Below are 27,806 nucleotides of genomic sequence, written 5' to 3' on the forward strand. Positions count from 1 at the left end.
TGAAAAGCTGGTTTGGAGCTGTGTACATGTGGGAAGGGCCTGTGACTTGCTAGAGTCTGCTTTAGGTTATGAGGTGGGAAATCATCATCCATGCACAGAGACTTCAGTGCTGGCATGTGTAAGTCTTTTCCCAAGATCCATTCAATTTCCCCCAGAAGAAACCCTAGTCTCCAACCCAGCAGAGATACCCAGCTGCTCTTCTGGATGGGTAAGTGTCAGGAGTGGATGGGGAGAAAACAAGGTTTGTCTCCTCCATACCCAAACTGTCAACTAATTCCCTGTTTTTGGCCCCAAGCTTCATCCCTGCCCTCCAATATATCCAGCATCTCCAATCCAACAGGTTTCCACAGTTTTATGGGGTAAATCAGCTCCAGTGTTTCCTATAGGCCTTTTTATGAGCAATCCAATTTACGGTTTTTTCAAACCGTTTCACACCCCGCTTCACTACACATCTTTCAGAATTTTGTTCAAAGAGCTCTTCTACTGAGTCTGCCATCCACTCTCTTTGAAACATTAGGATTTAACTTTTTTTTTTGGTCTTTTTTACTTCTTTTTAGTGGTCTCTCAGAAGGGAGACAAGCGTATGTGTTCAATCCACCATTTTTAATGAGAAGACCTCTAAATATTCTTTTAGACTTGTGTGGGTCATGGAAGATCATCTGCTCTTGGACATTTTCGGGGGTAGGGGGTAGAGGAGGAGCATCTCATTAAGGAATTGTTAGCATGCAAAGGTGGATTTTCATGCCTTGGACTGGAAGCAGAGAGCAGAGAGACTGAGCACCCTGATTCCAGAGATTTCTCACTGGTGAAGGATGAGCCATGTGGGAGCCTGCCGGGAACTAGACATGGACCCTGAGGTTTTATTCAGGATCTGAAGATCCCAAGAATGAACACTCTCCAACATTCAGCAAAGGGTTGTTAGCATCCTTGTCTGGACCTATTCTGCTTGGGAATATTCAAAGAGGAGACTCTATTAACACTGGGAATGAATAATCATGGAACAGAACCCAGCCTTGAGGAGCAATTTCAGAGAGGGTATGAGAAGACCAGGAGAACACCACAGCATGCACTCCTGGTGGTGGGCACCAGCAACCACCAGGATGGAGTCAAGGGACATTACACCCTAGAAATCACTTGGGAAGGGGGACTCTGGGAGAAAGACTAGTTTTTCAATCTGGGAATATTTTTTCATTGTTATGGTTTCAATACTAAAATAGATTTTTAAATGATTTTATTTTGTGCCTCAAACTAGTGATATGAAACATACTTGCTGGGAATATTTAAAATCTGTTTTTACCCTATGATAGATAATCATATTTTACCTCAATTCTCTAGTTTGTATTTAGCTTGAAGGACATTCTCAAACCATCTATGGGTAAGGATTTCAAAGCAAAAAGGGGAAAGAGGAATTGTTTAGTGGGGAAGATTCTATTTGGATTTGCTTTGTGCTCCTCGATGACATGTGGGGGTGTTGATCAGTGTCACACAGGGCATATGATTCCATGGGGCGAGAGAGAAGGCTGCAATGCCAAAACCCCTGACCTCTCTCAGACGGGCTGTGTATGAAAACTGATGGGTTGAGTAGCAATGGAAACCATGAGGGAGGATTTTTTTTTTTTTTTAATGCACATGAATTAGAACAAAATGCCTGCATCTCTTTTTCTCTTTCCATCTGTGACAAAAGTTCTGTGTCCTGGTTTCTACCTACACTCAGAGTAAATTACGAGGAAAAGAACATCATGAAGGCCTGTTATTGCCGTGGTGCCGTTACCTCTTTCCATCTTTCTATGGATTAATTTTAAACCCATTTGATAGAATTAACCACACAAGTCAGTCCCAATTTCCCTGAGAATGTTTAATTTTGTGCAGACGATTTTGTAAAGAAAGGCTTCTCCAAGGAGCCTCTTTTAACTCTATGGATGTCAGAGAATGCCATTGTCAAGACAGGGGTTGAGGTCTGGAGAGACCAAGTAACTTTCTCCAAAGCCTCTTGGCCTGCACGCAGGTGTGAGTCTCCAGTACCACACGTGTCTCCATGGCACAGCAGTGGAGATTTTTGTGAGGTTATCTGTCCTCATTTTGTGTTCCTTTGTATATTGGCTCTTTTGGCATCAATCGGAAATACACATTATATGAGTTTCTGACATTTATAACCTACTCATTTTAGCGAAAACTTTCTGCCTTTTGTCTTTTTGTGGACAGCATATTAGCTCTTGGACTGTGAGTGTTTGAATGGCATAATTTTTGTTTAGCTCCAGGCAATGGGAGTTCTCCTTTGTGTCTGAGTCTCCCATCATCAGCTGTCACTCTGTGCTCACTTGTTCAAGTATCATCAGGAAGGCACACAATTGATCCAGGGTAAAGAATCCTGTTCCAGCAGCAAATGAATCATCCAATGTTGTGTGTCCACTGGAAAAAAAAGAACTCCATGTAGAATATTCATTTTCTTAATCATTCTGATTATGCACTACCATAAAGAGGGATTTTTATTAATTCATTCTCCCCAGAGATGTCCCCAATCCATTTCAAAGACTATGATACTAATTATTGTAGGTATCTTCATACTCATTTTGTTTCACTCTGTTCTACCTTTTAAATCAGAGCATGTCCTGTTCTATTTACACATTTTTCTGTCGATATTCGTGCCAGTGATGGAAAACCTTGGCCCTACCATAGAATCCTAAGATTCTTGTGGATGGCATAAAACCAGCTCATGAGGCAGCAGGGAGAACGTTGTCCTCTAACTCACAGACCCAGGAGGCTGGTGTCCCACTCGTCTAGAAAAAACGAAAGAACAGAGCTACTGGGTGCCAGCATCTCTTTGGATCTCACTTAGCTGAGAAATGAGGTTGTACTCCCCAACAGACATGCATATTTTTGGATCTAGGTACATGATCTTTAGGAAGAGGAAACCAGCCTAACTTGAGGGACATTTTGAAATGTTTTTGTGTGTTGGAAAACTTTCAGTGTGATTAGGCAGAGTATTTAGAAATCAAAGTTACTGCAGATTTGTACCATGATTGGTCTGAAAGAGCAGTCTACATTTAGTTAATGTTCTCAGGTAAGGCTGTGGCACATATATAAGGCTACAAGTAACAGTTTACCTAATGAATTGATAATTAGATTCCTTGTGTTTTTATTCATTCAGTATAAAAAACTAGCAGGAAGGGGCAGAAGCCAAGAGTTCAGACTTGAGAGCCAAATGGGCTTCATTCAGGCTTAAGCTTTTCACTAGCTAAGTGACAAGGGAAGGTTGCCTAAGCTTTCTAGCTCTCAGTTATAATTTTGAGACTGGAGATGATGATAATCCTTATTTCACTGAGATACTGTACGCATCAGTGCCTGGTACTTCGTCAGTGCTCAGTGGGGGCTGTTATTTTGCTCTAGGATATTACTGAAGTATACAAACCCTCTTCTTTCCCGTAGACTCCAGGCAGTCAAACACCCTCCACAATGTTTCTGCAAATTCCCCAGGGATTGAGCATTTTCATGTCCCTGCTTCAGACAGAGGGCATCTTTCTTGCACTCCTTACAAGATAATGTATTTCAAAATGGAGAACCTGAAAGATCTAATTGCTAGTAAGTACAGAATACTGGATCTTCCTTAATATTGAACTTAAACTTGCCTTTATGAATCTTAAAATCTACTTTAAAAATTCTCATTCTAAATTCAACTGTTGACATTTTCAGGTCTCTATTTTGTGAGTCAAGAAGAGCATTAAATGAAAAATGAAGGACAGAGCTCTAGTGTGTATACCACCTTTAGAGCCCCTGGATGTCACGAGAGCTTGCAAGGCAGCTGGGGATCCAGGCACATCAGAGATGACATCTCAAGGTGGGGCAGGGGGCTGCGGGAGGTAGCCATGGCATAGTGTGGGAGGAGAGCATGGCAAAGCACCTGAAAGTCCCTTGGGGAGCCACGTCTAGTTCTGCGTTAATAAATTTTGTCAGGACATTGTGCCATTCCTCTTACTTGCTAGCTCTGTCAGAGCATTCTGAACAATAGCAGTAAGAGAAATGCAATGACAGCCACACTTCATCCCCAGCCATTTCTCGAGAAGGTGACAGGTATTCACTAACAGTTTCTCACAGTCCTGATTAGGTATTCCACATGTCCACTCCTTGAAGGATCCAGGAGCACTGACATGTTCTACTTGCTTCAGTTATCTGCCAGGATTTGGGTATTTTATACAGTGGTGGGTTAGAGAGCAGAGACTTGTGGTTTTGGGAGCTGGATTTACCATTTTAGAGCCCAGGATTGTTATGCCTTAAGACCAAGCTTACTAAAGATAATCACCTCCCCCCAACTTTTAAAACTTCTTTGTAACCTCTGAAAGCCCTAGCTCAGTATCCTGCACATTCTAGGTACCCAGAATAGTTGGTCGATTGAGTTGAGCTCCTCTTCCTCTGAGTGCACCATCTTTCTGACACTAAAAGAAAACGCACTCTCAGCTTGCAAAGTGCCTCTGTCACAGTGAGTGTGTCACAAAGGAATGAGTATGTCACATTATTACATGGAGCTGTATTAGTTTGTTTCTTTCTTTCTCTGTTCTCAAATTGTGCTCTTTGGGGGCCTGAGAGAACAAAAAATGGGCTCAAGCCCGAAAACCACATGACTCTTAAGGGCAACTCCCTTTACATAGAGATTTGCCAATGTTTTGAGTTTATTGCTTAGAAGCACTCAAGTTTTTAACCAAACGGTTTTGTACTCTTCAATTTCTGTTTGAGGGGGCGGGGGAGGGTGGAGAGGCATCTGTTTTTCAGTTTTCCTAGTCTTCTAATTACCCAATCACAAGTCAGATGGTCCTTGTCCTTTGAGATGCTGACTTAGAGTGATGTCACACAGTCAAGGACAAAATAAACCCAAAGAGAAAAGAAGGAAAGAAAAGCAAAGATAGGAACCGAAAGCAATGAAGTGGAAAACAATAGAGAGAGTCAGTGAAATAAAAAGCTGGTTCTTTGAAAAGATCAATAAAATTGACAAACCTCTAGGAAGACTGGCAAGGAAAGAAAGGGAAAAGACACACAGTACCAATGTCAGGAATAAAACAGGATATTGCTAAAGACACTGCAGCCATCAAAAGGGTAATAAGAGAATACTGTGAACAAACCTACATACATAAATCTGACAGCTTAGAAGATACGAATTAATTCCTCAAAAAACACAACTACCAAAACTCACACAGTATGAAATAGATAATTTGAATAGTCCGATGACTATTACGGAAATGGGATTAATAACTTTAAAACTACCAAAAAGAGAAAGTTCTAGGCCCAGATGGTTTCGTTGGATAATTCCACCAAATATTTAAAGAAGAATTAACACCAATTCTATACAATCTTGTGTAGAAAATGGAAGAGAAGAGAGCACTTCTCAATTTACTTTATGAAGCTAGTACTACCCTGATACCAAAACAAGATAAAGACAGTACAAAAAGAAAAGGAGAAAACTACAAACCAAGATCTCTCATGAATATAGATGCAAAAATTCTTAACAAAATATTAGCAAGTAGAATTCAGAAATAGATAAAAAGAGTTATATATCATGCCCAAGGGGAATCTATTCCAGGAATGAAAGTCTGGTTAAGCATTCAAAATTCAACCAATGTGACTCACCATATTAACAAATTAAAGAAAAAAAAATCATATGATCTTATCAATAAATGCACAGAAAGCATTTGAGAAAATCCAACAGCCATTCATGGTAAAAACTTTCAGAAAACTAGGAAAAGAGGAGAACTTCCTCAACTTAATAAAGAACATCTACAAAAAAATCTATGGTTACACTACACTTAATGATAAAGGAATTAATGCTGTCTTCCTACAATCAAGAATAAGGCAAGAAATGTCCACTCTCACCACTGCTATTCAACATTGTGTTGGAAGTTCTGGCCAGTGCAATAAGACAAGAAAAGGAAATAAAGTGCATACAGATTGGACAAGAAGAAATAAAATTTCCTTATTTGTAGATGACATGGTATTCTACATAGACAATCCCTAGGAATCTACAAAAAACTCCTAGAACTTCTAAGTTGAGCAAGGTCACAGGATACAAGATCAACATGCAAAAATTAATTGCATTTCTGTATGTTAGTAGTGAGCATCTGGAAACTGAAGTTAAAAATACAAAACCATTTACAATTGCTCAAAGTCCAAGCAATATTTTTTGTAGGTATACCGAGATTATTCTAAAGCCTACATGGAGAGGCAAAAGGAGTGGAATAGCTAAAACAATTCTGAAAAATAAGAATAAATGCGAAGAATTAGTCCACCTGATTTTAAGTCTTGTTATATAACTGTAGTAATCAAGACTGCGTGGTATTAACAGAGGGATAGACACAAAGATCAATGCAATGAAGAGAGAACCAAGAAATCACTCCAGAGAAGTAGGGCCACTTGATTTTTAACAAAGGTGCAAAAGCAATCCAATGGAGGGAGGACAGCATTGTCAAGAAACGTGTCGGAGCAATTTGATATCCATAAGCCAAAAAAATAATAACAATAATGTTGACCTAAACCTCATATTATATAAAAAAAATTAACTCAAAATGGATCATAAGTTTAAAAGTAAAACTCTAAAAATTTTTAAAGATAACACTGGAAAGAATCTTCAGGACTGAAGGGTCAGTAAAGAGTTCTTTGACATGACACCACATAAGAAAATATTAATAAATTGGACTTCATCAAAGTTTAAAATTTTTGCTCTGCAAAAGACCTTGATAAAAACACAAGTTACAGAGTGGGATAAAAAAAAATCACAAACAACATACCTAACAAAAGACTCATATATAGAATATATAAAGAACTCTCAAAACTCAATATTTAAAAAAACAATCTAATTTAAAAATGGACAATAGACATGAAGAGACATTTCACCAAAGAGGATATACAGATGGCAAATAAGAACGCAAAAAGATGTTCAACATCACTTGCCATTAGGGAAAGGTAAATTAAGAGCATGAGGAGGGGACCAGCCCCGTGGCTGAGTGGTTAAGTTTGTGGGCTCTGCTGCAGAGGCCCAGGGTTTCACTGGTTCGAATCCTGGGCGCAGACATGGCAGTGCTCATCAGGGCCATGCTGAGGCGCATCCCACATGCCACAGATAGAAGGACCCACAACTAAGAATATACAACTATGTACCTGGGGGCTTTGGGGAGAAAAAGGAAACAGTAAAATCTTAAAAAAAAAAAAAAAAGAGCGTGATGAGATAGAACAGTTATCATTGAATATAGTGACAATACCAAACACTGGTGAGGATGGAGAGAAACTGGATCTTTCATACGTTGCTGATGGGATTGTAAAGTGGTACAGCTACCCTGTAAGATAATTTGGCAGATTCTTAAAAAACTAAACATGCAACTACCACATGACTCAGCAGTTGCACTTCTGGTCATTTATCCTAAAGAAATGAAAAATTATGTCCATCCAAAAACCGACACACGCTTGGTCACATCGGCTTTATTTGTAACAGCTGAAAATCGGAAACAACCAAAATGTTCCTCATAGGTAGATGATTGAATAAGCTATGGTACCTTCACACCATGGAATACAACTCAGCAATAAGAAGTGGGTTTTTTAAACCTATCTGATTATATCTCAACTCACTCTCAAACATTTCACTTTCATTATCCCAAAAGTGAAGATGTGCATCTGTGACATGGCTCAAAGTCCCAGCAGCATGTAGCCCAGCTGTCCAGGCTCATCAAAAGCTGGTCTCTCTTTGGCTCCCTAACTTCTAACCACAGTCAACTCATTCACTTCTTAGTAAATCTCCCACTGTTTGGGAAATAAACAGCAGTCTCTCACACAGGTATTCTCAAGGTAATACCATTCAAAAAACACACACACAAAACTTCCTCTCCCACCTTTTCATTCCTTCTCCGTTATTAAAATAGAAAATCCAAGTTTGAGTCACTCACCAACAGCAAGCAACTTAAATTCTCCGAGGCTTAATTTTCCCACTTGAAAATTAGACATTAATAATACTTATCTGGCTGGAGTCATGTGATGCCCAAATAAAATTGTTCACCTAAAATTGCTTTATATACTATAGAGCACTATATAAATAGAAAGAACTATCATCAACAACCAAAAGCTCATCCCATGAAAACACTGAGGCATGAGTGAGGAAGAGGGGAAGATGGGGCCATCTTTGGAAACAACCAGAACACTTGCCACCTAAAGCTATGGTGAAGAAGGAAAGATATTTAAGCACCTACTATATACCAGTATCAATTCTAGAGGCTGTTACCCTTGACTGGCACTCATTAAATATGTTTAATGAATCACATTTAATCATTAGAACAGGGCTTTGAAGCTTGAAATGGTGAATAATTGCCCAATTTTGTAGAGATGTCAATAGAAATGGATCACTTTGAGCATCCCATGTGACGGCATATATATTATGTCTGTTTTTTCAGTTTCTTGGGCTGCCATAACTTCTGCTGATTTCATATCTAGCTCAAAGCATGGATGAACCACCACCCTTTCCTGAGGTTTACATTGGCTTGTACACAGCCCTCCTTCAACTATGGTAAAATATTACTACAAAAGATTCTATCTATTGTCTGCTCTCCTGCAATGTCACTTTAATCCAGCAAATCAATCCTTCAAGTCCTTCTTGATTAGTTGCTTTTCACAAGGTGTGATATCGCCTACTGGGAGACAAGGAGGTAGCCACCAAGGAGTAGAATGAGACAAGGAGGACAAGGAAGGATAGAGCATGGACCCTGTTCTCAAAAAGTGTACAATTTATTTGAAGAAGTAGTATATATACGTGTCAAATGTTAAATAATCATGCCAAAACTAAATAGTAGCTTAATGAATGCCTAATTGACTGATGAGAAATTAGACCAAAGGCGATATTGGAGTTGAATGAAAAGAGCTGGAGTGGTCTGTAAAATTTTTTTGGAATTGAAGATATTTGAACCAAGCCTTAAATGATAGTCTAAGAACTATATGGGAGGAGAAAAGTAGGAAAGATAAGACAGATGAGGGGGCAAGAAGAGAAGTAGATCTGAAATGGAAGAGATGAATAAGAAACGTGGAATAAACTGATATGGCTGAAGAGAAAGATGGAAGACAGTAAGCATAATTGGAGTTAAGACTGAAAAAGAGGTTAGAATCTATGGGTGGACAAATTTGAATGCCAGGATAAATGACTTTTTTTCTAAATGAGACTGAACAGTATGTCTTTGGTTCATTTTGTTTATTGGCTTCATGAAAATTCATTGCTACCATATTTCTGTTTGAAACTTAAGATCTTGGTCTTTCTTTCTTCCCTTTGTACAAGGCCAGAATAAAAATGTGGAATGGCATCAACAGCAAGGTTTTCATGACCAAATCCAGGATCAGGATGGAATCCTTTCGATTAGGTTTAAGCAGCCATTGCTGTTTCAAAGCTGCGATTTTTTTGATCACCTGGACCTTGACATATGTCCTAAAGGCAGAATTTGCTGTTTGAGTTTAATGCTTATTTTTTCCAGCACAATTCTTTGCTAGAAAATGCTTCAAAGTGAACCAACTGCAAAGGAGTTGGCCTTTAGGGCTGTGCTCACCTGGGCTTCCTTGTGCTGTTTATCACTCTTCTCCTTGGTGGCAGTGCAAAGGCCTCAACACTGACCTGGACTAACTCTTTAAGCTGGAAACCTCTTGGCCTTGGCCTATGGCCTGCCACCTTTTGGCCTATGGCCTAAAAGCGTTGACCCGCAGACGCCTCCTGGGTATTGTTCTTCTGCCTTTTCTTGAGAGAACGGGGTGCCATGCCAACTTCTGGAGGACAGCCCTATCTGATCCTGATTTCCCCCATTAATGTACCCTGGGCTGACCCACAAGAGTAGCCTGTCAGCTGTGGACATTAGCACCTAGTACTTGGGAGAGGCCCAGACCACAGTAACACAATGCTGTGGGCTGCCTCACCAAGCAGGCCCTTTTCACACTGGGCTGGCCACTGTCTTTCTACTTTGATGAATTACCAGTTCATACCACTGGATACCAGTGGTATCCAGCCTCCAAGATGGGCTCCAGTGATCGCTGCCTCTTGATCCTCATGCCCCTATGTGCCTTCCACCTGTATAAGTGTCAGTTTATGTGACTAACAGAATATTGTAGGAGTAATGTGACTTCCGCCTCATTGGATTCCTCACACTGGGGAAGGCAACTGCCATTTAGTGAGAACATTCAAGCAGCACTATTTGGAGAGGTCCATGTTGCTAGGAACTGAGACCTCTTGTCAACAGCTAGTGAGGAACAGAAGCCCCCTACCAAGAGCCATGTGTATAAGCCACCTTGGAAGTTGATCATCCAGCCCCGGTAGACTCGGGTGACTCTAGCCTTGGCTGACATCTTGACTGCAACTTCACAGGAGACCGTGAGCCCAAATCACCCGGCTAAACCACTCCCAGTTCCTGACCCATAGAAACTGTGAGATAACAAATGTTTGTTGTTCTAAGCCACTAAATTTTGAGATAATTTGGCGTGCAGGATAGATAACTAATATGATATCACTTTGCCCATTTTTTCTACATTTTTTTCTTACTGATTTTAAGAGCCCTTTATATACTAAAGACATTAATATTTTGTCTATTATAAAAGTCTAAATATATTCTTCAGTTTATTACCTTTGTTATTTTTATTTTAATACATAGAAGTTTTATATTTAAATATTCAAATATATCAATCATTTCTATCTTAGTTTTGCCTTATGTGTCATATTTAGAAATTGTAATATATAACAATATTCTTTATAAATATTCACCTATATTTTCTTTTGGCAATTCTATTTTTTTCTTTAAAATCTCAAATTTTAATTCATCTGGAATTTACTTTGGGTCTGCTAAGAGAAGGGAATCTAACTTTGTTTTTGTTTCTTTGATTTTTTTTCTTTTTACCAAATTTGTGACCAATTGTGAAAGCATAATTCTATATGATTTAAATGTCCCACTACTTCCAAATTCTCTTGATCTGTTCTCCAAGTGCTCCATGACAAAAGTATAAGCTAGGCAAGATTTTAAAGTTCATCTTGAATCTTTTATCTCTCAAAGGTATGGTCCTCTGTATAGGTTAGGATATTTAGTACCTTGGCCAGATGTGGGCACAACTATCAATTTGGAGAAACCCATATATGGAGCCCCAACACTAAATTTCATTCCACTGTGTTTGGCAGGGAATTTTCCCTCCTCCTGTTTCCATATTTCCCTGTGGCTTTCCAGAGGCCCTCCTTCCATATCACACCCTGAGAAACAGATGTCCACTGGAAAAACAACTTTATTCTCTCAGAATCCTGTGAGATGGCCGGTGAGCTCATCAATAAGCCAATTCAAGGGGCTTGATGCCCCTACCCCAACCCCACATCCCTCTCCCTAAGACAGCATTTGTGCCCTGACTCGAAGAGGATTTCAAGTTAAGAGGTTTGAATAGTGAGACCTTCTTGCCTCTCAACTAATATGGAATTGGTACCAGATCCACCTATAACCATAACCACAACCACAACCAAACTCCATTGCCTGAGAGTGTCTGAATTGTCACGGCAATACAGAAAAGGTATCTATTACTTAAAAACGCTAAATCTAGATGAAGACAAAACTGCCATTCATGAGATAAGCTACCTTGACCAAGTGTATAACCACCTCTCAAAACTCCAATGCTCCTCCATACAAAGAGGGATAATAAACTCATTTCAAAGGGTGTTATACGAATTCCACGAGATTGTGCATAAAAAAAACGCACTTGGCATCATATCTGGTCTGTTGTAAATCCTCAATAGGCAATAACTGGCTTAATATCTGTGATTCTTGAAATCAGTGGACTTGAGCACAATTGTTTATGTCAATAAATATGGTCCACAAGGTTCCATATTATCCCAATTGTATCCAATTTTAATACTAGAGTGAAAGACCCAATGAGGCTAGTTAATTAAATATAAGAAAACAAACAATACCTTTAACAATTGATTCAGAAAAAGAAATGCAGGGGTTTTTTCCAAGCAGAAATTAAAGGATGGGTGAAAATTGTCTCAAATCTTTTATCTCTTTCTTGAAATTGTGCTTACTTCTTCCCATTTAAAAATAAATCACGGTTTCAAGATGCATTGTCATATTTGTGTTATATGCTCTTAAAATGTAAAAATTATAAACATATTTCTTATGTTTCTTGTATTTTAATATTACTTCCTGAGTGGCTTGAGTTTGGGGACTGTAGTTACAGAAGTTATGTAGTTACACAGGAGTTTTTCTCTAGCTTGTGTGTCTTTCCCTTCTCATCACAGAAAGAGAAAAGTCATTCCGATGCTATTCTCCCACTCTCATTTGTCAAATCCATTCTCTCCTTTCCATGTTCAATCAGCAAAGGTAAGAGAGCTTTCTGTTCTTGTACATTTCTTTAAATCTTTACGGGACTAAAGGAGACAGAAAGAGATAGAGAATAGGAAAAAAAAAAAAAAACCTGTAAGAAAAGATACCCAAATGGTAACAGAAGGTCACAATAGAATTATAGGTGATTTTGGAGTTTTCATGATGCTTTTCTGAATTTTCCAAACAACCAATAATGAGTATGCATTACTTTAATAGGCAGAGGAAATATTTCTTAAAGATATGTAGCCATCTGCAGTAAGAAAGAGGAGAACTGTCCTTTTAATAGCCACATAATCTCTTAAATATTTTCCAATAGCTCTCAGACTATCCTGGAAACGAGTGAAGAAACAGGTCAATAGAGCCAGAGGTCAATGAATACTGGAGAGCAAATCTGGTCATCGTTAATGATCAGGAGCATGAGGCATTTATTTATGTATACCCCACTGCAATCCAAGATGACTTAAGGCCCCTTACACATTGAAAAGACAAAGAATTCTTATTTATCTCTCTTCCTTATCCATTTTCTAAGGAGGCTGGGTTCCTATGAAGGGGGGATATTTTTAGTTGATTCCAGAGATGGGCTGGAGTGTGTAAGTCGAAGGCAGAGGTGGAGAGATGCTAAATATTCTGCATAGGAAAGGGCGGGGGCTGGGGGGAATCAGGGTGGAGATGAGACCAAGTGAAAGGAGCTAGAGAGGTGACTTGACTGCGGGAAAACACTGAGGAGAATGATCCAGCACACTGTGCAATTCGATGGGGAAGAAGGAACCTTGAGAGCAAGCAGGTTAGTTGAGAACTGTCAATGGCTCGCAGTGCAGCGTGCAATGTAACCCCCTTCCTCTGGCCCTGCCGTAGAGTCTTCAGTGAAATTTGCACTGTTCACTCATCTTTTGGTGCCAGTGGATTCTTTCTAGGGAATATGAAGAGGTTTTGTGTTCTGCATCAGTGCTGGTAAGGGGTAAAACAGACTGTATATGATAGGTTATCAACGTACAGGAAACTTAAAAAGATTCAAAATAATTGGACAAAGAAATCAAGTCAAAGAAATCTAAAAATTAGAGTCCTATTTTAATGTCATTTGTTCAAAATGCACAGCGCAGGCAACCTCGAGTGAAGGGTCTTATGTCTGCAAACGTTATCACGTATGATCGGGAGCTCAGGCTGTGGCACAAGGCAGATCCAGATTCCAGACCAGGCTCTCCCGCTCACCAGTCCTGTGACCTTCTGAATGCTCTTCTGTTAGAAGAAGCCAAAAGCGTTCCCAGATGAGGGTGTGGTTTTATGGATAGCGTTGTCCAGGTTTGCAGGAAGGCAAAGGGCTTAGGTGGAAGCACCAGGGCCTTCGAGAAGACGTGAGAAAGAAGTTCCAGGGGTTAGTGTACACTGGAATGAGTTGCTGATGGAGATTTCTTTTCCAGACCTCTAAAAATAGGACAGATTCTCATTCTTCTGGTATGATTTTGATTACTTCTGATGAAATGCAGAGGGCAGGGCTAGAATAGCTGATCTCTAAAAGGTCAAATTTTGAGAGGCCAAAATGCTTGCTTTAATAACACTCAGAAGCCTGAGTTTTATCTTCTTATTCTTTAGGCAAAAGACAGATCTTGAAATTGCTTTTTTTTTTAAAGATGCAAAGACAGAAGGAAACAAAACAAGGATGATCCTATTCCTGTTATTCTGTAACTGGTGCCAGGGAAATATTAAAATATTTTCTAGTGGAATGTACTTAAATGCCAGAATCTGATTTTGTGGTGTTTTCCATAAATATCCTCAAAAATCTATTTCAACTCCAAGCTAATGTCGTCTGCTTCCCTCCCCTCCCTATAGCTTACTCCTAGATGGGCTGTGGCTGGGTTATATAAGGCGTCTTTTTTAAGTTATGTTAATAACAATGTGGAGTCTTAATAGAGTCAGTTTTCTTATTTCTCAAGGTATAACCTCTGTAGCTGGGGGAAATTTGACAAATACGGGATCATTTTAATTGAAGTAATACAGCTCTGGGCTGTCAATAAATGGGATGAGCAGGGATTTTTCCTGATAGAAGCAACCGGCTGCATGACTCATGACTGTGAGGCCCTGCAGCAAATGGTCAGTAACGGCCCCGATAATCATTAAACAGAATGATCATGATCTACCCACAACCTGGGACTACTGTGGCAGTGTATTAACCCAGACCACGCAGGTGAGCAGTCAGCCAGGACTTTTAATAAGTGACTAATCCTCTAAGAGAGGTGCAGTCAATACGGAAATACAGACTATTATGAAGTCTTTGAGGTCCTGTCCACTCAATGTATACCTATGGAGCTTCTCATAGGAGTCAAGTTCAGTACACGGCACTGGGAACATTAAAAGAAAAGCCAGGGTCTCTACTTTGAGGAATTCAAGACTTAATGGTAGCACCTGGTATCATAACATTAATAAAAAGCAGCTGCAGTACAAATGGAGGGTGTCATAAGAGAGACATATATGGCAAGTTATGGGATGGTAGGATGGACAGCAACACCTAATCTGTTTAGGGAAGGTCCGGGAAGACTTTACAGAGGAGATAACTCTAGAACTGAGACCTATATATTGTGAAGTGTTAGGAGGCTAGGTGGGGAAAAGCATTTCAGCCAGAGGGAACAGCACCAGCTAGAAGGAATTGCATGAAGGTTAAAAAAAAGAAGTAGGGCACGTTAGAAGTGTTTCACTAGAAGTATAGCACAGGACGTGTGGGAGATAGAGCTGGTGGGGAGGGGCAGTTAAATTCCGGGAGATAAAGTGCGTCATAGGACATATTAAGGGGCTACGGTCATATTCTGTGAATAACAGAGAACTGTTGTATAGTTTTAAGTCAGGATGTGACATAATAGTGTTGCATTTTAGAGAGATTACCCACTCTGGGGATGGCATGCAGCATGGATTATAGGAAGATGCATCAAGGGGGCAAGGAGATCCCTTGAGAGGCTGTTGTATTTATGATCATGGGGCTGGGGAGGAGGCAGCACAGTCAGAAAGTAGAAAGAAAGAAGAGAAAGAAGAGAAAGAAGCGACAGGACTTCACTGATGCCCAGCAGCATGTGACCAGCATTCGCCTCTCCTTCTTGAAGCACTCTGCCTTGTTTTTCATCCAGGACACTAACCTCTTAGTTCTCCTTGTACTTACTGCTCACTTTCCAGGCTCCTTTGCCAGCTTCTTTTCCTTTTCTTGACCTCTAAATGTTGACAGACCCTTGGGCCCAGTCCTGGACCTCTTCTCTTTTTCTTCTACCCTCCCTCCCTAGGACATCTCATTCAGTTCTATGGCATTAAGGATTATCTATACACCGATAACTCCCAGAATTCTATCTCCAGACCCAACCTCTCCTCTCAACTCCAGTCTTGTGAAGCCAATGGCGAACTCAGCCTCTCAAACTTAACATTCCCACAGAAGAACTCTTTTTTTTTTTTTTTTTGTAGGAAAGGATTCACCCTGAGCTAACATCTGTTGCCAATCTTCCCTTTTATTTTTTTTTCCTCCTCAAAGCCCTGGTACATAGCTGTATATCCTAGTTGTAAGTCCTTCTAGTTTTCCTATGTGAGCCACTGCCACAACATGGCAACTGACAGATGGGTGGTGTGGTTCCATGACCAGGAAATGAACCTGAGCTCTTGAAGCAGAGTGCACAGAACTTTAACCACTAAGCCATCAGGGCTGGTTCCCCCTAAGCAAGCCCCCTAAGCTAAGAACTCTTAGCTTCCCCCTAAGCAAGCTCATTCCTTCCCTAGTATTTTGCATCTCACTAAATGGCACTACCATCCCCCCAGTTGCTAAGAGAAACAAACAAAAGGCCCATATCTCTAAACAGAGAAGATCCTTAGAGTTTCTCCCAATTCAGTGAGGGCTGCTCTGTTGTAAAAATCAGGTGGACACCACTTTCATCGCAATCTGTGCAAATGGCACCCCTTTTTCTTGTGCAGTGCAGTTGCCCTATCATACTTCTTTCTATTCTTTTGTTAAAAGAATTAGAGGAAGATTTTTTTAAGTGAAATTTTATGCCTCAGTATTTTCCTAAAATTTCTTCTTTCAAACAAGGTGTCACCTGACAGAGGACAATCAGCACTCACCTTGTACTTGTGCTTCAGGAAAACTGAAATCTTCTCCAGTAGTTATTAGTCAGTAATTTACACTGAATTTTGCTAAAGTCTATAATAGAGGTCTCTACTTATGTTGGCATTTCAATAAATAGTGAAAGACTGCTCTTACATCCCAGGCCACAATCTCATTCAGATAATAAGAAATATCTTCTCTTTTTTCCCATAACGTTGTTCCTATTTGTCACTACTCAATTTCTATTTCCCCAGGACTTGCTTCTCCATTATTAGGAAAGATTCTAACAGCCTTACCTGCAATAGAGAGCCACTCTTCTAGGACACAAACATTAAAAATACTTACAGGTACAAGCAAAAATGTACCATGCCATGTGGCTTATTGACTGGTGACACAGCATTCCTTACTATATAAACTATCCGGCTTAAGAATCAGGCCAACTCAGGTTTTTGTCTTAGTCCCAGGACTTCAGGCTGTGTGACCTAAGCAAGTTAATCTCTGAAATAAGTTCCTTCATCTGAAAAGAAGATCAAATTCACAGGGTTATTGTGCAGATTAAATGAGGTTAATATATACAAAATGCCTCGAATCTAGCAGACACGTAATAAACGGCAATGGTTTTGTTGAATTATTTTTGTTTCTTTTCTCTACATGACTTGAGATTCTCAGGCCACCTAATAAGGCAGAAGTGGTTCCATCACAGTTGATCTTCATGGAACATCTTATCCTGGAACACTCAGATTGAGAAACGGTTAACCTCCAGCTCTCAAAGTCTAGATTTTTGTGATCTGTTTTCAAGAGAAGGCGTGCATGACTCAGGAATTAATCTGAATGAGTGGGTAATGAAGTTGTTCCCAATCTGGGAATAAATCTACACAGGAAATGGAAAACTGAGCAAGCATCAAGTGAATTTAGAGACACCTGTTGCTTCAAAATATTAAAAACAGTGTGTGCATGCATTTGGGCTTTTTGTCTCCATCCTTCCTGAAGAGCAGGGACAGCATATACCTTAGAACAGATCGTATTCCTCTTCTTGTCAGAGCACCAGGAGCGTTCCATGGTGAGAAATCAAAGTGATGTTTCTCCAATAGACTAAAACTACCTGTGACACGGCCACAAATCAGGAAGTCTTGCACAGCTCTGAATGGAGATTTCCCTATTCATCTAACCTTCGAAATAAAGTGCTCGAGTCAAAATTATGAGTAGTTTCAGCACATCAATTCCTTTATAATACAATCTATTTCCTATCACAGCGCCTTAACACAAACTCTGCTAGGATTTCCAAACCAGACCATGGTGTTGTTTGGCATCTTGGTTCTTTCAAACATATCAGGCACAAGGAGACTGAGCTTGATAGGGCTGGCAATTGTAGCTGACCCATCAGAAAATGTTCCTCTCTGGAGTTTGCTCTTCTACCATCCTCCAGAAGACAGGTAGTATTCTACAACTTTTACAGTTATCTGTATATTGGGAGTTGGAGGGGAAAAAAGAGAATAACACTGTATGTTACATAGTTTATCCCTACAGTTTGAGTGCTAAATAAAAGCTCTTACTGGCTATAATAGTGTTGAAACCAGTGATGTATTTGGGGGCTTCCATTTATTTCTATTTATTCTTAAAGCATCTTATAAAGCTGGTTTACAGAGTTCTGTTTGAGAACCTAGACTCCAAAGTTTGGAATGGTGGGTGCCCCAGATCTTCATTGGTCCAGTTCCAGGCCTTGTTGTTGAGAGGCCTTTTGAGATGCCCTGAGGGAACTGAGTCCCACCAGATCCCACAACTCTGAAAACACCTAGGCTGAGGTTGTAGGAGAGGAAGGAAACACAACAACAACAACAGCAACATGAGTGGCTTTCAATCCCTGGGGGAAAACCCCAAATGTTACTTCATCTCTTCTCAAAGTAGAAAACATAATAATGACTGGTTTGTAAAAACCCACCATGACAGCTGAATTCCCACTTGTAGGGAGACACGGCATTTCCCAGTTGTCATGACAACACTGATGCCTCCTTTCAGCTTGCATGCCCTTTCAGGTGGTGCATATAATTTAAGATTTGATCTGCAAGCTAACAGAAAGACTTGGAGATCTGGAAAGATTTACCCATTTTATCAATTAAGATGACGTGCAAAGGTTGAGAAGATATTCAATCACAAAGAAAGTGTTCACCTGGACAGTGGTTTCCATAGAGACGCCATTCCCAAGCCAGCATTGCCAAAAGAAGTGTTTACTCATCCAGAAAGGCCGGAGGAAAGGATGTGTGTAATGCAGGTGTGAACTGCGGCACCAGTGATGGGAAAGTCTGTTCCTTTCATGGCTGTCTGCCAATTTTTCCTTCGTGCCCAACTGAACTACAAATAATGAAGTGTATTTTTCAACTGAGAGGTGGGATTAGAATTAATAACGAGGATGCAAATTTTTGAGGAGGAAGGAAATATAAAGGACTTCTGGATGGGCCCTTATTTTATTCTGAGAAAGAGGAGAAACCTGAATGAAGCCAGGAAGGAGGCGACTAGCTCCAGTCACTGAACTCTCTTGGGTCAGAGTGGAACGCATTCTCCTCCCAGGACCCCATGGAGCTGCTCAGCACCCCTTCCAAACACTCAAGCAAAAGCTGCAGGTAAATACACTTCCGAATGCCTCGTTAAGAATGAATCACTTCACCTGGAAAAAAGTCACTTCCTCTTGAATCATGTAGAAAAATTAAAGCTGACTCGAACGGTGACAAATTTTCCTAATTTCAACTGTGAGTTCAGGCACCCTCCAATTACATACACAGAGTGATGAATATGCAACACAGAGAATTAAACAAGATATGGATCAAAAAAATGTTTTGCAATGCAATTTCTGTTGCTAAAATATTTTTCCTCCTCTTCATCCAAGTCCTAGGACAGAAATCATTTGTAGCTGATATTATGAAAAAGCAATTTTCATGAAAAAGATTTTATATATATTCTTTTATTTCTAACCTCTGGATGATTAACCAGGTACCCTAACATTTATTAATTTGGAGGAAAAATAATGCTAGCTGTCTGCTGTATCCTCTCGCTTGGAAGCCTCTCTGCTTTAACTACCCTTATTTTTTAAATAAAAATTCTTCTGATAGGATTTTGGATAATTTAATAAATAGAAAGACCTTCAGTATCTTCGTAAGAAATTTATCTTGTTTCAAGTGTTGTGTGTATTCATTATTTTTTATCTCAAAAAAACTTAAATGTGGAGATTTTAAGACAAAAGCTATTCTATCTCAAGATGCTCATTTCCTTAACAGGGAACATGGTACAGGTGTGGATTTCAAATGGGAACCCATGAGCTGACCTTACTCCTTAACCAGATAGAGCTTAGAGCAAGGCTTTATTAAGTCTTCATTTTTGTTATGGCCAAAACTTCAGAACACATATAAAACAGAAAAGTAAGGATTACACACGTGGTCAAAACTGGGGAAAGTAAGAAAATGCTGGAGAAGGGATCCAACATGGACGGGGTACTTGTTATGGGTAAAGGCACGGCTTTAGGTGAGCTCTTTGCTTAGTGTACAGAATATTTGAAATTTTGGGAGGTGATTCAGCTTTGAAATCTTCATCGTTTTGTGGAGAATCCTCCAACTGTTTCTGTCCTGGTATGAGAGAAGCCCATTCCTATTATAATCTAAAAGGCCAGTCTCTCCCTCTCCCCATCCCCTTATAGCTACAGCACAGTCATGTGTCTTGGACTCAACCAATTATGCACTTGGTATTTGAGGCAGCAGTCTACTGATAAACTGGATCTCTGGAGAAAACCAGCCCTGGTTTTAGCACTTGGTGATTTCTGTAGCATAAATAACTCCCACTGTGGCTGGTTTCAAAAGACAAACATGTTCATACCCGGCTTGCAAATTCCTGGATGTTTAACAGTCTGACGGAGGTTGGGTACATCATTGAGAGGGTTCAATGCGTAGATGCAGTGGGGGGCAGAGTCCCATGGTGTCAACGCCTGACTTAGCCAGCCAGCAGCAGTGGGAACCGGGGTCAGTGTTGGTTGGGCCAGTGAGGGTATCATAACCGACCATTCTTGGCTCTTTTCTTTCGCCAACTTCCCTTAATGCCTTCTCAATTCTGACCCTAGTTCTTTCACCTTCCTGTCAATTATGTGAACATCTCAATAGCCTCCCAATAATTCCTTTTCTGCATAAGTCAGCCAGAATTGGTTTCTGTTGCCTGCAACAAAGAACTGTATCTACCTTTAATTAAATCTAGTGATAATCCCATGAGTAAGGTCCTATGATTATTATCTCCAGTTTACAGATGAGGAAATGAGGCTTAGAGAAGTTAAGTAACTTGCCTAAGGTCACACACAGCTAGTCAGTAACAGAACACAAATGTCTTTCCGCTATGCCAAGTTTCCTCTCATAAACCAAGGCTATCTCTCTTCTGCATATCCAGTACTGATGGTATGCCCTTGGTTGCAGTCTCTGTAGAGCCTTTATTATCCTAGAAATATTATTGGGGATATGAAACATTTAAATAAAATAAAGAACTTCTCCATGCATTAGACCCAAATAACCATTGCCCTCTGAGGCAAACAGAATAAAACGTGAGATATCCATTTGTAAAGAGCAGTTGATTTCCTTTTGTGCTATCTGTGAAGGAATTTATCTCCTTGAATAACTCACAGCCCGAACCTTCAGAGTTGACTGAGGAAGGAAAACTCCCCGTGCAGACGGGCAGCTGAACAAGTGGTCTTGACTCAGGCTCGTGAAATGTACCTTCCCGCATGAGGTTCTCCTACCACAACCATGATGTCTTCCAAGTGTGTTTTCTTCTAGCTTTAACATTCCAGCACGATAGAAAGAACTTCTCATTTGCATATCTTTAGCACAGCGCTGATTCTGGCTGGAATAAGAAAATGTGAATAACGAGTTTAAGGAATATAAGTAGTCTTATATACAAAGCCTTGAGTTCTGGTTCTAGCATAGCTAGCTTGTCCCCAGTACCGGCCATGAGCAGACAACAAAGTTCACTCTTACAAGTTGATGCAGAAGAAATTTATTAAGGGGTATTAGAAAGCTCATAGAATCACTGGAAGATCTGGAGAAATAGTGTTAGACTAAGCTGCCAGGGACAACTCCCAGAACCAGCCCACAGAACTGGCCTGGAAACAAAGTAGCTGCTGCCAGCAACTCCAGAACCACTCTTCCTCTTCTGTGGTTAGGAGGTTGCCTCCATCACTGTGGACTTCAGAAATATCCTGTCCTGGCCACTCCCACATCAGCAACACAGATGTCCCAACGCTCTGCCAGTTCCCTCAAGTAGTTTGTCTCCAAATCACAGTCTCATGCTTCTGTTTAGAAGAATCTGAGGCCCATATCTGCATCCTAGGGACAAGGAAGGTTGGAAAATATAACTATGTTCTCAAAAGATGGAGAACAACTAAAATGTGAAGAAGATATTCAAAATATATGGGGATGCCCACTCACTCCCACAAATGGCACTGCTTTTCCACATACTAGGAGACAGAAGATTCTAAGTTTCTAAGTTTCTGGCATAATTTCACAGACATGTTGCCTGGGTTCCTCACTTTTATGTGAGGAATTGCTTTTTAAACATCTCAACTCTTTTTTCTGTCAAGTCTAAAAAAAAAAAAAAGAATAGAAACCAGCATCTTCCTCAGAATATTTATACCATAAGTGACCTCCACCTCTCTTCTGATATCTTGTCCTCTATCTATGGCAGAGGAGGTGTCCACATCCCTCCTTCAGGTTGAATAGCATAACAGCATTGTGCCAGAGATGGCTAGCTGCTCACCAAAATCTATGATCTTCTTTTCTTCCTGGTCACACAGGTAAACTACATTTCCCAGCATCCTTTGCAGTTTGGTGTGTCCATAGACTGAGTTCTAGCCAATGGAACACATAAATGAAGCCTGGAGTTTCTCAACCAGAGCTTTGACAAAGTAGCTGTGCCTACCCTGCACTCTTTTCCTCCTTCTGCCTGCTAGATGCAGATGACAATGAGAGCCTAGGAGGTGACAGAGCCACAGATAGAAGGAGCCTGGGTCCCTGAAACACTGTGTGGAAGAGATATGCCTGTCATCCAGAAACAACAATTTGGACTGTTACATGAATGAGAGATTGATTTTTCTTATGTTTGAGCCATCATTATTTTGGGTGTCTAATTATTCCTGAACTTAGTCTACTCCAATTAATGCAACATTTGGAACACAAACAACTCTAGTTCTCTTCTAGTAAGAATTATAGACTTGTAGACAGGAAATCATTCTTCGTAAGATCAAACATAAATATATGGTTTTGCACTTGGCTATAACAAGTTAAGCACCATACTCTGTTTCTGAATATTTTTCACTGGCTCAAAAGCTTTATGTTCTGGATCACAGAAGTCAAGACTGAAGGTCTGTACCTATCATAGACCAGCTAGTTCATTCAGTTCCCAGGACGGATGCTCTGATGCCTTCCCGATGTCTTGCAAACGTGTTCCCTTGGTCATCAAGAGCCATAGAGGAAGAGCAAGAATGGAATATAATGAACCCATCATAACTTTGGAAAGAATCTCTCCAAGTTCCTATGCTTTTGTTAAGTCAGTGGCATCATTTTTTCCTGTCGTGGGAAGCCATCCTTTTACTATAATAGCATAAGCCTCATCTAGCCATCCTAGCCAATGAATAGAAAAACAGTTGGAAAAAAATGTGCATTATACTTCTCATCACACCTATGAAAGAAGAGTGAATTATTTCCCTTTTGAAATTGCATTAATTTGGTAAGACTAATGGGATACTATTCAGTGTGTTGAAAGAGATAGTTTGCTGAGTGGGCTCAAGTAGGCTTTCCCCAAAAGACTTAATGCACCTACAAAAAGTGAGCAATTTACTCCCTTTTCCTAAGGAAGAAAGTTCTTTTGAGAGATAATTTCTTTACTTCTGAAAGTGGAAGAAATAGAAGCCATTAGCAATAGTCTGTTGACTATATCTGTGTAGATTTGAGAATATATAGCAAATGGCCAAACACACTCTGTCCTTATTTACAAAATGCAAATATATTTGGGACTCTCTCCATATGTGTCTGTGCATATGTATGTATACATATGTGTACACATAAGCGTATAGTTAATTCTTGTTATTCACAGCAATTACCTTCTGTAAAGTCACTGAGAAAACTGAACCACTGTACCTGGGAGAAATATCTATACGCTATATAGATATATTATATGTATGTGCATATACATATATATCACATATATTATAATCGTAAATCCTAAAAAAAAACTCATCCTAGTAGATTCTATTTTCTTTATTTTACAAAAGTGAAGATGAGCTTCAGAAGTGTTGAACGACTTGCCTGAGGAGACCCCACGAACAGGTGCAGGAGCTGGGATTCAAATCCGGTCCAACCAGCCCAGAGCCAGAGCTTCTGCACTGCATGGCACCGCCCCGCTGTCTCGGTCCTCTGGCCATCTCTGCATGAGAGCCGAAACAAGGCAGAACTGTTACCCTGTTGTCCTGTTGCCCCTCAGCTGGGAAATTGCGCGTCAGGGCAACTCCAACTTCACCACTTTTCACATGTCTGCAAGTAACTAGGAAAGTATCGAGCGTATTGATTTGGGGGTTGCATATACATTGTAGCGAGTAGGCGAATTCATATATGTACAAATAATGATGATTGGCTGTATATAAACACATGATGTGCTTTTAACATATTTTTGTAAAATATCAGCTTTTATTCATACAGATGTGTGTGTGTGTGTGTGTGTGTGTGTGTATATGTATATATTTATATTTTTGGGTATAGAAGCCTCATTCTCTGGAGAAAATGGCAACAGGATCCAGACTAATGTCTAATGATTCAGCTGGTGTGATCCAAGCTGAATCAGTAATGAGGCGCATTTTAAAAGAAGGACTGGCTAATTGGCACTACAAGGCTCCGGAAACACGAGTAACAATTTCCTTCATGATTAAGCAAGCGATTAGAGGTTCAGTAATTTATCTCTTATACATTTCTTTGGCTACCTAATGAATTTTTGCAACCTGCTCTAACATTAATATATTTTTATTGCTTTTGTTTTGTCTTATAACTATTTTTGCTTTATTGTAAGTATAATTGGAAGTACATGTCATCTTTTGTGGTGGCTTCTGTGAAGTGACAATCAATTTTGGCACAATTGGTCGTTAGCTATGAGAGAACTGTCACTACCAGTGAAGTGTGACTTTTGGGGCACAACCAGACCCTGTCTTCTCCAAAACATCTCTCCCTCAGCTGCCGATATTCCCACTGAAATGAGAGGTACTAATTGATTAGCAAGCCAGGAGACGGACTTTAGAAGGTTCTTCCCCACTTTCTTTTTTCCTGGCCAACTCTTAGTCATTATTTAAGACAGTTGGGAAGTCTCAACCTCCAGGACGCAGTCATGACAACTCTCCACCCAAAATCCAACCTTAGATTAGGTGTCTGACCCAGGACCCACTTGCCTCCTTAGCAGCTCCTACTTGCCACTCAATGTGCTTATCATCATGTGTGGTTACTGCCTATTCACAGGTCCATCTCTCTTTCTAGCCCTTGAGCTTCTCTAGAATGGGCACTGTGAGCCCAGCACCTAACACAATGTTGCAGTCTTGAGGAAGGACGTTCCTAAATGCAGTGCAATGGAACCCAGTGTCACCTGGGGCCAACCTTCCCTGGGAAATCTAGATAAGACGGGCTCAACCCTAATCCCATGCCTTGGTTAAGTCCAAAGCCCTCCTCCCATGTTCTGCCAACTCCTGGAGGGGTGTGGGGAAGCACAACATCCTCATGGTCTTCTCTATCTCCTAGCTCCTGTTTATATGTGTGCAGTTTCTGTCCCAAGTCACATCCCCCTAAACCTGAAACTGATCTCCTGACATGATTTCCAAAACATTTCCCAAAATCTTATCTGCTCAAAACAGCCCTGAGTACAGTGGACATTTCTGAGGACTTGGGCTCCATAGGAAGTGTTCATATCACACATCACAGAGTGGACAACTTTGAAGCACAAAACAGCAATTTCTGTTTGTAAGCCTTATCTCAGCATCCTTGCTTTTAGGTGCTGCCTTTAAACCCAGATGGGGTCTAAACTTCTCCCCGCTCACACTCTCCTCTTAAGGGAAATAAAAAATAAAATAAAATAAGCAAAATCAAACAAAATAAATCTTCCTCTTCATGACATATACAAGGCAGTTCGGGCATCCGCATTTGTTACCTCGCGTAATGGCCGTTCTGAATCCTCAGCCTCTCACTGTCACAGCAGGCAGTCCTATCAAAATGTTTCCCTGAGTAAAGATAGTAAATCCTATTGCCAGCTGTTAAGATATCCCATTGTCTGTTTATCCTGTTACTCCTATAAGAGTTTACAAAGTATTTTCACATCAATTATCTTATTTAATCTTAACAACCCTGCATGGTAGTTGGGGCACATGTCATTATCAGCTTCAGTTTACAAGTAAGTGAATTGAGGCTCAAAAAGGGAAAATGCATCACTCAAACTTGCATCTTTGGATGACATGGTAGGTTGAATAGTGTTCCTCCAAAATTCATGTCTACCCAGAAACTTATTTGGAAATAGCATCTTTGCAAATGCAATTAGTTAAGGAACTTTAGATAAAATCATCTTAGCTTTAGGGTGGGCCCTAAATCTAATGACTGGGATCTTTATACGGAAAGGAGAGGGACACTGAAGACAGAGGCAGAATTTGGAGTGATGCAGCCACAAGCCAAGGAATGCGTGAAGCCACCTGAAACGAGAAGAGGCAAGCCAGCATTCTTCCCTAGAGCCTTTGGAGGAAGTGTGGCCTTGACGACATTTTGATTTCATCTATCCTTTAGAACCGTGAGAGAATAAATTTCTGTTGCTTAAGCCACCAGATTTGTAGCAATCCATTACAGCAGCCCTAGAAAAACTAATAGAGATGTCATATATGGAAACTTTTCTTTACTTGTCCTCCCTCCAGGCATGATGGCCACAGCTCAGAGATATTTGAAATTACCACGCTCTACTAAGAATGAGGCACAGAGCCCAGCTGTGGTCCCTCCAGCCTTGGGAGAAGTCACTTCTGCTGTCCCAGCCATAGAGAATGGGAGAAGACCTGCTGAGGCTTCACTCAGAAAAGACATCAGTGCCATTTCAGCCCCCAGTGAAATGGACAAGAGTTCTAAGCCTACCTAAGAACTCAAACACTCACATGGATGACAATTTTGAGAAAATTTCATTGGCTAAGACGAGAAGATTTCTTTAGTATTCTTTTCATAGAACTACATGTGGAGTGATGAGCATTTCTGAAACTCCATGAGTAGAAAAATGCCCCAGGAGGCAGTTGAGTGTTAGAGGTGGGACTGCTGTTCATGCTGAGGGCACACAGGCAGATTGGGGCTTAGTGGGTATAGACTGAACACACAACATTGTTCAATGGAGCTACTAACCTAAAACAAGGTTAACGTGTGTGATTCTTGCATGGAGTTGAAAAAGCCTGGAGTTCTCCAATGGGAAAGCAAATGTTTTCTGAGCCAGAGGCTATAAAATTGATTCATATCTGCATCTTAATTACATTTTACACATTCTGTGCTTAGCTGCCTATTAATTAAGGCACAAGATGAATATGGTTCAAGAGGCTCACAGAATCCTTGCCTGGGAAATGTTTTTCTTTTGAGGAGTCTTTAGCGAGCTCTCCACCAGCCCTGATGCCTGGTTTTCTTTGGCACATTCTGATGTTAAGCAGAAAATGCAGCGCTTGGACCTGGATTTACTGAAAACGTTCAGTGAGCTTTTCCCCTTACTCCTCCTTGCCTGCCCATGCACCTGAAGGCCACAGCATGGCTATATCCACCACAGAGAATGGAAAATAGTTCATCAGGGGAATTTGCCCTGCCCCCATCTAGATACAAAACATACAGACACCAAAACTTAAGAAAGATAAATTAGAGGGTAGTAATTTGCTTTGCACAAAGAGCCTGCAGCAGGGAACTTTCTGCAATGACTTGTGGCACCAACTACCCGGAGTTAGGCCAAACTTTACGAGTGAAGGGCACAGTCCTCCACAAGACTGCCCTCACTTCAGACACCAACTCAAAGCTTGGCATCCCCAGGACCACCCTCATTTCTGATCAGCTAGCTATAAATTCAGAGGTCCCCAGGTGCCCCCTTAGGTTCAATAATTTGCTAGAATGGCTCACAGAACTCAAGAAAGTGCTATACTTACAATTACAATTTTATAATGGCAAAAGGATACAAATCAGAACCAGCCAAAGGGAGAGACAGAGAGAGTGAGTTCTGGGAGGGTCCCAAACACGAAGCTTCCAGTCGCCCTCTCTCTATGGAGTCCTGGGCAGCATTGCCTCCTCCCGGCTATGACGTGTGATAATACTCAGAGCATTGCCAACCGGAGATGC

This window comes from Equus asinus, chromosome 22 (assembly GCF_041296235.1).
Source record: "Equus asinus isolate D_3611 breed Donkey chromosome 22, EquAss-T2T_v2, whole genome shotgun sequence".
NCBI lineage: Eukaryota > Metazoa > Chordata > Mammalia > Perissodactyla > Equidae > Equus > Equus asinus.